This window comes from Mustela nivalis (genome assembly GCF_964662115.1).
Source record: "Mustela nivalis genome assembly, chromosome: 15".
NCBI classification, from domain to species: domain Eukaryota; kingdom Metazoa; phylum Chordata; class Mammalia; order Carnivora; family Mustelidae; genus Mustela; species Mustela nivalis.
The window spans coordinates 32,741,691-32,754,585 of NC_139034.1; the positions used below are offsets into that span (position 1 = coordinate 32,741,691).

Below are 12,895 nucleotides of genomic sequence, written 5' to 3' on the forward strand. Positions count from 1 at the left end.
TGGACTGGGACATGGGTTTTCCCGGCCTTCAGGTTTTCAGACTTGGACTAGAACTATATTACCAGCTCTGCCATATCTCCACCTTGCCAACTGTGAATCTTAGGACTGGTCTATGTCCATAATCCTATACAATAAATCTCTCTCTCTCCCTCAACCCCTTTTTCTTTCTATCTAGCTATCCAGCTATCATATAGCTATGCTAAATGATAGCTGTAGATAAATGGGTCTGTTTCCCTGGGGAACCCTAACACAGGTTTGCACTAAATCTGTGTCCAGCACTCCACTGGCCAGTGACAGAAAACTATACCCACACTGCCTTCCGTAAATGGCCATTCTGTAGGTATGTGGCTTGGTTTTAAGCCTGGCCTTACACACTGGTTCAAACATCAGGATCCGTTTTCCTGACCTCTTCCATTTCTCAATCTTGCTTTCTCTGAGGACACTCTACTCTCACACAGACTTCTCTCTATTGGTCACAAGATGGTTCTTCTGAATTCTTATCGGGGATGGAAGTGGGATGGGAAGTTAGTTGCTGCCATCTGGAGCAAAAGTTTCCAAGGTTTTATTTGGTCTCAGTAGGTCTGGTGGCTCACATGCATGTCTGTATGTAGCCAAGCAAATTTGATACCGTTGGGGGACACATGGCCCTGAGCATCTGTTATGTGCTGGGTGTGCCCAGCCTCAAAGTCTATCCTTTTCCTGAGTGGCTCTGGAGTTAGTCACACGTGCAACTGAGTAGGTCAAGGACGTATAGTTTGACTGTTGCTTGCATGGAGGGAGTGGGGAGGAAAGACTGACTTGTTGCGCCAACAGTGTTCTCTGCTTGCTCAAAATGTACTGGGCTCTGGGCTCTTAGTTTCTCTGCTGTAACACAACCCACTACATGTGAACATATCCCCTCTCCCTTCTTGCCACCCTGTGGAACTGGAGCTTGGGAGACCAAAACAAATATGCTGACACTTTAGCTACTGTTTTTGCTCTGAGTAATAGATTTTGTGTGTGTGTGTGCACGTGTGTGTGTTTCTGCCAAAGAGTCTTATGTTCTCCATAAGCATCCATGAAATGATAGCAGGCTAACTTGTTTTCTTGCATGTAGACTAAAATCTCGGAGCCTTTATGGCTCTTGACAGATGTGCTAATTGACTCCAGTGCATCTCCACCTATGACACTTGACTGAGATAGGGAGGAGGAGGCCTCCCAGCGGAAGAATGGGCACAGATAGCTGAAGTAGGACAAAAAGATGGTGGGCAGGGAAAAAATTGCAAACTGTGCCACCTTGCCCACATGTGCCCTGCCTCCACACTTCCACCTCTATCGAAGATGCCATATGTCTTAATCATTTCAACACTTGGGCAACTCTACCTTTAGTTCTCCTCACTGGACCCAGGACTCCATGAAGACTTCTACAGGACTCGGGCAAATGGTCCAGGATGCCATAGCTACCTGCCTCTCGGAGAAGGACGCCTATGAGAAAGGAGGGACAGAACTTAATTGCTTTCTGTCATTTTAAGGAGGAACTTTATAAAAATATAATTTCAAACACAGGCAATACTATCAGAAATGAAGTTACAAGGGGAAAAAATTTCCCCCAGTCTGCCTCCTCCCCAAAATACCAAATTGTGTTTATTTGACCCCCTTTCTAGTTTTTTCTCTTTTTAAAAAGATTTTGTTTATTTATTTGACAGAGAGAGAGAGAGAGAGAGAGAGAGATCACAAGAGGCAGAGAGGCAGGCAGAGAGAAAGGGGGAAGCAGGCTTCCTACCGAGCAGAGAGCCCGATGCGGGGCTGGATCCCAGGACCCTGAGATCATGACCGGAGTTGAAGGCAGAGGCTTTAACCCACTGAGCCACCCAGGTGCCCCTCTAGTTCTTTTTCATATGCATACATATTGTTCACCAGAAAAATGTAACACCGTTATTCTTCCTTCAGTGTGCCAGTCATTTCCCCATTTTGTTATTGTTTTCATTCTGATTACTGCAAAACCCTTAATACCAAAATATGAGTAGTTACACAGAGCTGATATACCATTCCCTTTTAAATGGGTACTTCAATTATTTTCCCTTTTCTTCCTAAAATAGCACAAGTAAATAATATTCATATAAGAGTGCTTTCCTTGGTTTTACTTGGTTCTCATAGCAACTCGGCTTTGCTATGTATTCCCTGTTTACAGCTGAGAAAAGAGGGGCTCAGAGGCATTCAGTCACCTGTTCTCAAATATAGTGCCTGGTGCCACGGGGTGATGGCTTGAGCCTAACACGGAAAGGGCTTCTAGATTCCATTTGCTCTGCATATGTTGGTGCTGACAGAGTTTTACCTTTAGAACCTAACTGCCCGAAACCTTCCACCGATGACAGAAGTGTTGGTGTTAATGGAGAGAGCTCGTTGGCTTTCTGAGTAAAGGACATTCACAGCTCCCTGCATGGGGTAACTGAAAACTATGGAGAACGCTGTTGTGCCCCTAAATATCTCAACCATAGGGGCCTGTAATGCATCTATTAGAAAGGCATTTCTCTGAGTTTTGGTGACCTTTTGATCTTTTAAGAGGCCCTTACGAAAATGTCCAAAACATTGAGAGGGATGACTGTATAAACAAGGGTTCGCTAACCCCAGTAAGAGATTGTTTTTCAACCGTCGACGTTAGCAGACTGTCGTGGACATCTGTTGTTTTCCTAGCTCGGCACCCCACCCCCACTCTCATTTAATAGAATTGCAACTTCCTCCCAGTGACATGGGAGCAGTCATATTAGAATAATGTGATCATGGGTGGTGATCATCATTCCAGTGTCAGAATCAAGTCCATCAGGTCCTTTCCTGGGATTTTGGAATGGCAGAGAGAAAGAGTTCTCTCCCTCTCCCTCTCTCTCATTAAAGGCTAATTTCACAGTCTACACAGAAGGCAAAAGCAGAAACTCTCTCTGCCTAAAGACTTGTGAAGACAGGAATTCAGCCTCATTCTAAGAAACCCATAGAGGCACAAATTGAGGACAGTTTGCATTATGTGGAGGTATTAAATGTTAGTAACCACTCACACATCCTTGTAACTAGTGTAGATTTAGTTCAACATTTATTTAATAATCACTGATTGAAAACCTACTATACAAGGCCCTAGAGACACAAAGATGCAATCAGTCCTATTCTCAAGAAGCTCTCAGGCTAAAAAGAGAGCCAGACAAGCAAATGATTTCAAAACATGTGCTCCGCATTCTAAGACAATAAACGCATGAGGTTCTGTAACCAAGGAAGGAATCTGTAACCATGGTCGTGGAAGAAGGGTAAACCATCAGGGGTCAGCTGAACATCAGGGATGGGTTACCTTTTGAGGAGTCCTTGCTCGATGAGTGGGAATTTGTCCCATGGAAAGATATTAAGCATGCAGTGCATGAGTTTGGGTGAGTACGAGGCTGCGTGTGAGGAGAGTAGGATGTGCGGAAAGTCTTACAATCTGTGAGGTTGCATCCCAGGGTTCATGGTAGGAACATTATCACAGGGCACATAAAGACTAAAGGCTAAAGACAAGGAAGGGCCATCCTGGGATGGACCTTGTGCACGGGGCCCGTGAATTCCATCCTGTTTGTGAGGATGATCTTTCTGAAAGCAGGTGAAGAATGAGGAGTTAAACCCATAGGCTCTGGAGCGCCAGCTCTGATGCCCAATAGCCATGTGACCTTGGTCAAAGTGATGATCCTCTCCAAGCTGCTGCTTATGTACAAATTTAATGGCATATATAAAAAGGCTTCTGGAGAGGTGTGCCTGGCTGGCTCAGTCCTTAAGAGCACATGACTCTTGATCTCAGGATCTTGAGTTCAAGCCCCATGTTGGGTGTAGCTATTACTAAAAATAAGTAAATAAATAAAAACTTTAAAAAAGAAAATGGCTTCTTGTGGGAATTAAAGGCATATCTTTAAAGCACTTAGCACAGTCTGACAAATGTAGGGATAGCTTAATACAAAGTGGATACTATTGGGAATTTGAGTAGCAGTGGATTGAAGACTCCAGCAGGAAGTAAAGAAGCTTGGGTTATGTTTAGAATCTGCCAAGGAGGAAAAAGCTATCATCTCTCTTGAGAGAAAACTTGAAGATCCTACTCACTGGATGCTACTTCAAGTACATGTTACTCATGATCTGGGAAATGTGCTTCCAAGTAGTTGGGTAAGGAAAAACAATCAGGAAAAACCGTGAAATAATTTCATTGGTTAGTCTATGTAAAGAACAGGATATAAAGTGAAACACAGTTGAAAGTTGCTAAGAGAATAAATTTTAAAAGTCTCACTATAAGAAAAAAAATTTTGTAATTATGTATGGTGATGGATGTAACTAGACCTGCGATGATCATTTTGTAATACATACAAATCAGATCATGACATTATACCCCTGAAACTAATACAATGTTATATGTCAATTATAACTCAATAAAAAAATCACATCAAATCAAAGACAGGGTAAAGAAGGTTGAAATGTGTCTTGTTAAAAAAAATAATAAAAAAAATAAAATGTGTCTTGTTTGCCTTGGTTTGAGCTTATCATATTGGGGAAAACCAAGAGTTTCTTTTTTCTCTGGTAACTCAACAGAAGAAATGTTGGCCTTTGATGCAGATGTGTTTAGTTGATTAAAGAGTTTGCAAAATGTGGGGGGACCTTTTTCTCTTTGTCAGATTGGCAAGCAACATGGAAAGAAGATTTATGCACTGGAAATTACTGTAGGGAGCTTTTGTTGTGGGATACTTTTTGGAGGTTGCAGTATTAAAATTAATCACTACTAAGCATAACATCTTTCGGATGCCAAAGCATCTAGCACATGTTGATTGATTAGATGGCAATGAAATATTTGCCCAATGAATCAAGGTTTTGTTTTACACATTGCCAAACATCTGGATATTTGGAAGCAGCTGTTTGGCATCCTGTGGACCAAACAGAAACATCATTGTACTCCTGCATGATGGCAAAGGCTCTAGATTGCCTTCTGTCTGATCTGCTCCTGTTCCTAAAATCCAGTCTCGGGAAAAATGTTGACCAAGGAGGACCACTACTAGTTTGGACCAAGGTCAAGTGGAAAAGATGATGGAGACAGAATTTCTCTTTGGGATTTAAATCTAAGGAGTAGGCATGGGACAGGCTTATTAGGAGGACTGAACCTCCTCATTTCAACAGTTTAGGAGGTCATGGTGCACTGGAACAAGGTGGGAAGTAGTGTGGAAACCAGGGCAAGGATGATTTCTCCTGATGGTCTAGACAAAGGCACTTTGAGAAGGTGTCTGCTTCAAGAGCCAACACACTGAGTCGATGTTTTCATGTTTCACTGAGTCGATGGCATGGCATGATGCAAAGGGCCCAGGACCAAGAGTTAAAGGACTTAGACTCTGTTTCCGCCCTGCATCGGGCTGCATATGTGAACATGTGCAAACTCTCCGAAACTTAGCTTTCTAAGTTAAAATAAAGTAAAATAAAGATGATACTGACTGTCTCATAGGACTGCTGACAAGTTCACTGACATGCTTTATAAACAATAGAGTGGTAGAGAATGTAAACTATCATTAATAGACTTTTCATTCCCATCTTTTAATCTTATCAAAATTTTAAAATAATTAGCTAAAATTATGGGGTGCTATAGGTAAGGAGATTTCAGAGCCCTGGTGAGAATGGATTGTTCTGAAAGGTTCTGGGACACCTTAGTGGAGAAAAACTTGGGGTCTAGGAGGAAAGATACCTGGGTTTGAACTCCTGCATCAGCGCAATCTAGTTGTATATCTTTGGGCAAATTTCTTCTCTTGCTTTGGTTTCCCCATTTGTGACGTGGGGCAAAGAATAGTAGCCAACTCAGAGAGCTGTGAGCAGTGAATGAGATAGTGCGGCAAAGGCCCATTCCTTGCTCGAAGGCCGCACTAAGATGCCATGGGTATTGGTTCAGAGAGCCACCTGTCACTGAAAGCAGATGAGCAAAAACAGAACCCCGATCTCTTCAAGGTGTTGATGGTATACAAGGAGGTTGGGCGAAATGACTTCCAAACCTCCTTCAGATTCAAACTTTTGATGAATTTCTGACATCAAAATACACAATTGTAGGAAAGGAACCAGAAATGAATTTGATCCTTGGAAAAGATCCTTTGACTTACATGCAGAATAGGAAGTTACATATGAGTAAACATCAGAAACTGTTCTGCAAAGCCTTTTGCTGGCCAGGAACGCAGCCTATCATCTAGTGAAGCCCAACACAAACAACTAGTGAGCGTGTTCACGATGTCCTGTGCTTTGAAGTGTCAGAGTTTCAACTTCTCCTGCGCTTGTTGGGTTGACCCCAGTACAAGATAAGGGAACAGAGGATTCCGCTGGCAAGTTAAAGAATGAAAACAGTAACAGCAACTTATCAGTGTAACTGTGCCATTAGTCCTAACTCAGGTTGTAATTGCTGCCTGAACAGATAAGGTACTTTGGGGCAGAGCTATCAATGTTTCTCACTTCGCAAACAAAACACCATTTTTCTTGTTAAACTCATCTTTTAAGAGGGAGAAAGAACAGTCCAGCTTTGGACACTGAGCCTTTGTTGGAAAACTTGCATTAAAAAGAGAAAAATTCTTCTTAGCAAATGCGAATTTCTCTTTGTCAGAGGTAAAGTTAACCATGAAAACCTCAATAAACACAAGCAACTTCTAAGTATTTTTCTTCACGTACTCTTGACTTCTTTCCTTCTCTCTTTTTGGGGCTAACTGCATGCTCAGCACATTGCCAAGCCTTCTGAATGTTCTGCCAGACATTGCCCATTTGCTGTCCCAGACTCACTTTTCCACCCTGCCCTGGGACCCCAGGAAGCTCACCTTGAGAGAATGGTGTCACCTAGGCTCCATCGACTTTCAGTTTTTAGTTGCGTTTGGCCACAGGGGAGGCAAGAGCAAAAATTAGAGGGGCAGGAAGAGAGAGGGTTTAGCTTACTTATTTCTACCCTGCCTCCACCCCTCATCTCCTCCCTGAGTTTTAGGTACTAACAATCCAGGGTTGGATTGAACTGCTGGTACCCCTGATATACCTCATCACCACTGTGCTTTCTTCTAACCTTGCTCCTGGCTTTGTAAATGACCCATTAAACAGTGGCCCTTTAGAGTACACCCTATATTTTTTGTTGTGGCTCTAATATATACATGCTTACTTCCAATGGGCCATAACCAGAAAGGACAAATCACTTTGAGGCCAAGCCAGTAGAGATCCAGTGTGAATCCTCCCTTCATCAGCAAGCAAAGACCTCCAAGATGTCAGAGCTGCTATTTGGAAACAGCCCAGGATCTTGAGCACCCTTGGAGGAAAGCCACCTCCCTCACCTCAGACTGTGACATGAGCAAGAGGTAAACTTTTTCAGTGAAGCCACTGAAATATTGGGGTTTATTTGTTACTGCTGCAGAACCTATCATATCCTGACTAATCCTCTTATTTACTTTAACCCTTATTCCCCATCCTATGAGGTAGATACTAATGTTAATCTTCATTTTATAGATGAGAAAACTGATGCAGAGTGCTTACATAACTTGCAACAATACCAGAAGGATGTACTTTCTGATGGTGAGTCTTGCAAATGAAATGGTGTAAGCCCAGGACAGGCCTGCTGGCCAGGCAGATAGTATATTCAGCAGAGGTCAAGGGAACTTTCCTGAAGGTGGTGAATGATGAGTAGAAAGCCCCTCAATACCCTTACTCACCTTCCCTACATGGAAAAGGGATTTGGGATTTTTTTTTTCTTATTTAGGCTTATAACATTATTTCTGTAGAAGTATCATGTTTTCCCATTCTTCTCTAGAATCAAAATGATAGCTCTTTATTATATCCATGTTTAGCAATTTATGTATATTGTTGAAGACTTGAGAGAGAAAGAGAGTGAGAGAGAGAGTGCAACAAGAGGAGGAGAGGGAGAGAGACAAGCAGACTCCTTGCTGAGTGTGGAGCCCAACGCGGGGCTCAATCCCAGGACCCTGAGATCACAACCTAGGCCAAAATCAAGAGTCAGTCACTTAACCAACTGAGCCACCTGGGTGCTTCAGGAATTTATTTTTAAAATATGATTCTTTGGGGTCCCTGAGTGGTTCAGTCGATTAAGACGTCTGCCTTCAGCTCAGGTCATGATCCAGGGTCCTGGGATCATGCTCCACATTGGGCTCCCTGCTCCTTGGGGAGCCTTCTCCCTATTCTTCTGCCAGCTGCTCCCTCTGCTTGTGTGCTCTCTCTCTCTGTCCAATGGATAAATAAACTCTTTAAATATAAATAAATAAAATAGTATTCTTCACTGACCTCTACCTCTAAAACAAACAAGACATTATATGTTAATTGATTGAATTTAAATTTTTTAAAAAATCACTAGCATGAAAATAAAATATGATTCTTAATGTACATAATCCCGTTGATTGTGCATGCTTAAAAATAGTTAAAATAGTGACATATCCTACCCTGCTGGTGAGCATAGCATAACATATAGAGTTGTCAAATCACTATGTTGCACACCTGAAACTAACGTAACCTCGAGTCTCAAATATACCTCAATAACAAAATATTTTTAACACTAATGAAGTAAAAGACAAAATAGCACCCCAAAATTGGTTCTATTTGAAAGTTTTATGTTTATATGGGTTTGGTCACAATAGAAAAAAAAACTGTCTTAAAAACACGATTCTTGGGCTCCTGGGTTGTTCAGTTGGCTAAGCAACACATTTCAGCTCAAGTCATGATCCCAGAGTCCTGGGATCAAGTCCCGCATTGGGCTCCCAGCTCCGCAGGGAGTCTGCTTCTCCCTCTGACCCTTTCCTCTCTCTCTGACCCTGCTCTCTCTCTCTCTTTCTGTCTCCCTCAAATAAATAAATACATGAAATGTTTTTTAAAAAAATACAAAAAGAAAATCATGTTGGAGTTAAAACAATATTCTTCATTTTCAATTGATTAGGGTAGAAGGAAGACTGCATTTTTGCCATGGATTCTTTGCTTCTGAAATGCATGTCCAGCACATTTCCAGAGTGTCATTACCAGCTGGAGGAAACAGGCTTTGTCACTTGCAGGAAGAAATCATTGACTCTAGGTCAGAGCTGTCCCTTGCAGTCAACAATGATGACTATTTTTTTCTGTTTCCAAAGGAAATTCAGCAACACAGTGACTTCTGAAATTTTGTGCATAGGAAGGAAAAGCCAAAGGAGCATTTGGTGGCCCAAGCCGGAAATGTGACCTATTGAGCTTTTCTCAGGCAATGAGGTCAGAGAAATCCTTTCCCCTCCTAAGCTGGATATGCTAAGCCTCAGCACTTTGCTTTCTGTCGCTCTGTTGGGGATGAACTCAAAGGTGAAACTTTAATCCCAGTGTCCTGTGTACTTTCCTATAATCAGTTTGCCTGGTTTCCTTCACTGCGTTTTCAATGCATCTGGAGGAGGTCTGAGTGGATGGAAAGCATTCTTTCTTATTTACATCTTTCTAGACATGACAGGGGTCCTTGGGAAAGAAAGCAGGCATTCACTTGGAAAAGCCAGCAATGTTATTTAGAACTGTGTCTGAGCCCAGAGTCCTTTAAAGAATTAACTTGTTGGTTGAAGTGGGAGTTTCGGGTCAGATTCTCTGTACAGTGGCTGGAACTGAAATAGGCAGAGGGGGACTCCCACACCCACTGCTTGCTTACTGTTGGGCCAGACCTAGCCTTGGTAGTCAGAGTGTACAGCAAACCATTCCAAGAGTGACTTTTCCCCTGCTCTGTCTTTAGGGATGGCATGATTTAAAATAGCCACACATTTCTATAAAAAGGATGAGAATTCTCAATCCGCTCTGAATCTCTGATTATAGGGGCTGGTGAAGTGTTTATTTTCCACTAAACCAATCCGTATCCATTTCTTACTCTTCTCTCTCCTGCCTTGTTCCCCCGGGAACATGGTCCCCGCTGGATTGGATCACGGGGCTCTCTTACCCACCTTTTCCAGTTGGATTTGGCCTCCCCATTGTAGGGAGAATGAGTGGGGTATTTCTCCCTGCCTCCTTCCTCCCTGCTTTAGCACTGTGGCTCTGGCTACCACCAGGGTTTTCCCCTAAGGTGGCTTGGCAGCCTGTGGAGTGGTCGCCTTGATGGCCCCAGGTTCCTACCGGTTCTCATCCTATAGAGTCAGGGGAGACAAAGACTTCCTGCCATGCCGTCTCTGTCTCTGAAGCCTGCCCATACCTGTGCAAATGGCCTATCCTGAAAGACTCACAATGGCCAGCAAGGCAAGCCTCGGAGAGTTTCTCGGCTCTGGGAGCCTTCGCCATTTTGGGTGAAAGCCTTACTGCATTGAAGCTGAAACCGCAGCACTTGGAGGCTGTTGAGCCTTGAGCCAGTATTAATGTTTCAATATATATATTTTTTAAAGATTTTATTTATTTATTTATTTATTTGAGAGAGAGACAGTGAGAGAGAGCATGAGTGAGGAGAAGGTCAGAGAGCGAAGCAGGCTCCCATGGAGCTGGGAGCCTGATGTGGGACTCGATCCTGGGACTCTGGGATCATGATCTGAGCCAAAGGCAGTCGTCCAACCAACTGAGCCACCCAGGCGTCCCTTAATGTTTCAATATTGACAGTGCTATAGTTTGTGGCAATGAGCCTTTACCCTGAAAGAGATTAATTTTTTATAAGGATTGTATTTATTTACTTGAGAAAGACAGAGTGCAAGGAGGAGGAAGAGCAGAGGCGGAGGGAGAAGCAGACACCCCACTGAGCAGGGAGCCTGATGAGGGGCTTGATCCTGGAACTCCAGATGTTCTGAGCCGAAGGCAGATGCTTCACCGACTGGGCCAGCCAGGCGCCCCTGAAAGATTATCATTGGTAGTGTTCCCTACCCAAAGTGTGGTCGAAACTAGCAGCCTTGGCATCATGTGGGAACTTATTAAAATGTTGAAACTCAGGCTCCTTCCCGGACACCCCTGAACCAGAATCTGCATTTTAACAAGAGTTTAGACAATTGGAGGTTTTGAGAAGCACTCTTGTAACCCACAGATCATCAAGATCAGTGTATATTACTCCATGGGCAGAGCCTAGCTCAGAAGGATGGTTAAGGCAGGACCGAGGGTCAGCTTTGTGAAATATTTACGGATGGCTCTTCATGCTGATGAGAGCAGAGGAAATTTGTATAATGTTTCCTTTTAACACTCCTTCCTCTCAGATATCTCATGAGATCCTGTTCTATTTTGCATCTTCAGCCTATCTCGAAAGAATCTGGTAAAATCATTCATGGGAAGTTAATTAACGGGAAGATCCCTTTTCATTCCATCAAAACCAAACATTCTCGAGGCGTCTGCTGGGCACCAGAGAGCGCTCTACAGGAAGAAATGGTGAGCTCCCCCTGTTAGAGGAGTGGGTGGTAGGAGGAAGTGGGAAATCATTTGGGGAGAAATTCACCAGAAGTTCATAACTAGTGACCCGCCACCAGGGTCACAGGGGTTGTGGGGAGGGATGTGGAAGGAGAGTGTGGAAATGGGACGGTTTCTGCATTTGTCGCCTTTGTGGTTGGGGTCATGGGTGGTGCTGACACCACCACGGGAAGAACGAAAGACTGCAGGAGAAGGAGCGAGTTGAGGGAGGAGGTGGAGGTGAGGGTAGTATCTCCTGGGCAGTTCCATGTAGGAGTCTGAAGTTTAGGAAATCTATTTTTTTAAAAAAGAGGAGCTAACCAGTTAACGTAATGATTGACAGGGAGATGCCGTGGAGAAGTAAGTGTTTCTCTGAGGTCAAGCACAAAATAAAGGAAAACACCCTTCTAACCACCTGTAAGCTCAACAAGCCTCAGGTTAGGTGCCGGCACTTCATTCTCTTTGGTCTCTGCTAGACCACGTGCCCCTTCCACACCCCCTTGAGAGGCTCCTCCCTCCCTTCCCCCTCCCACCCCACCCCTGTCCACTCCAGGATGAGGAGTGGGTCAAGGCCGCCCAGGCCCCCCAGCATATAAGCCGTTGGTTTTGGGGTTTTCATGGCAATCCCTACAGGAAATAGGAGAAAAGGAGTTGGAGCAAGAATAAAAGTGCTTTCTTGTGCAGTATTTTTACTGGGAGTAAGTAGATTTTCTAAACCATTCAGCCTGGCCCTTTTCCTGCACAGCAAAAGTGCCCTCTTGGGAATTAAACGGGAAAGGAAACTTACGTTGGCTGACTCTTCTGAGAGTAAAAACAAAGGGAATCCTAATAATGAAAACGATGTTATGCATTTTCTTCCTGGATTAATAGATGGTTCTGTTCTCTTTCTTTCTTCCTTCCTTCCTTCCTTCCTTCCTTTCTTTCTTTCTTTCTTTCTTTCTTTCTTTCTTTCTTTCTTTCTTTCTTTCTTTTTAACTTTGTTTTGTTTTTTGTTTCATTTTGCTTCTTTATTCTTATTTGCCCTTCTCTTGGGACCAGATCTTGACTCTGTACAGAATCGCTATTATTTATCCTGCAGTCTGGGAGGTCTCCTCAGTGCTCCGGAGAATGAAATCAGATACTCCAACTGTAGGTATTGTGAACACAAGCCTACAGAACTCATAAATGAGTTCCAAATGCTGCCCTGTGCAAGACAAATCACAATCCCTTGGAAAACTGGTTATAGAATCTACGTGATATTTTATGCTGAGAAATACATTGTCATGCACCAGGCAAATACCTTATAGTTTCTCCATTTTTTTTCTCAAGTGATATCAATATTCATTTTTCTCCTCTTTGACAAATAAAAAACAAAACAAAACAAAACTTGACCCCTGTAGTACTTAACCTTAGATTTCCTTATAAGATCTTGTGTAGCACAGAATAATACCAACATTTTGTCTCACTGAAATTCAATAATAAAAGGGATAATCTGAAGATTTCCATTCAAGTAACCATCCATTACCCTCAGTTGCTAGAGTAACTCAGGCAAGAGTCATTTCTTCAGAATTTATCAGAATAGTTCTAA

The 12,895-nt window shown here is 43.0% G+C and overlaps 1 long non-coding RNA gene across 3 annotated transcripts; it reads left to right on the forward strand.

Annotated features, from left to right (window-relative positions):
• The first annotated feature begins 3,278 nt into the window (after positions 1-3,278).
• On the forward strand, positions 3,279-12,673 carry LOC309849146. Of its 3 annotated transcripts, none has more exons than XR_014303524.1 (5): positions 3,279-3,389; positions 7,159-7,331; positions 7,480-7,545; positions 11,142-11,310; positions 12,367-12,673. It is a non-coding gene; the product is annotated as an uncharacterized lncRNA (long non-coding RNA). The 3 variants fall into 3 exon arrangements; XR_014303525.1 differs by having other exon boundaries at positions 11,179-11,310; XR_014303526.1 differs by lacking the exon at positions 3,279-3,389 and adding an exon at positions 4,048-4,149.
• The last annotated feature ends 222 nt before the right edge of the window (positions 12,674-12,895 follow it).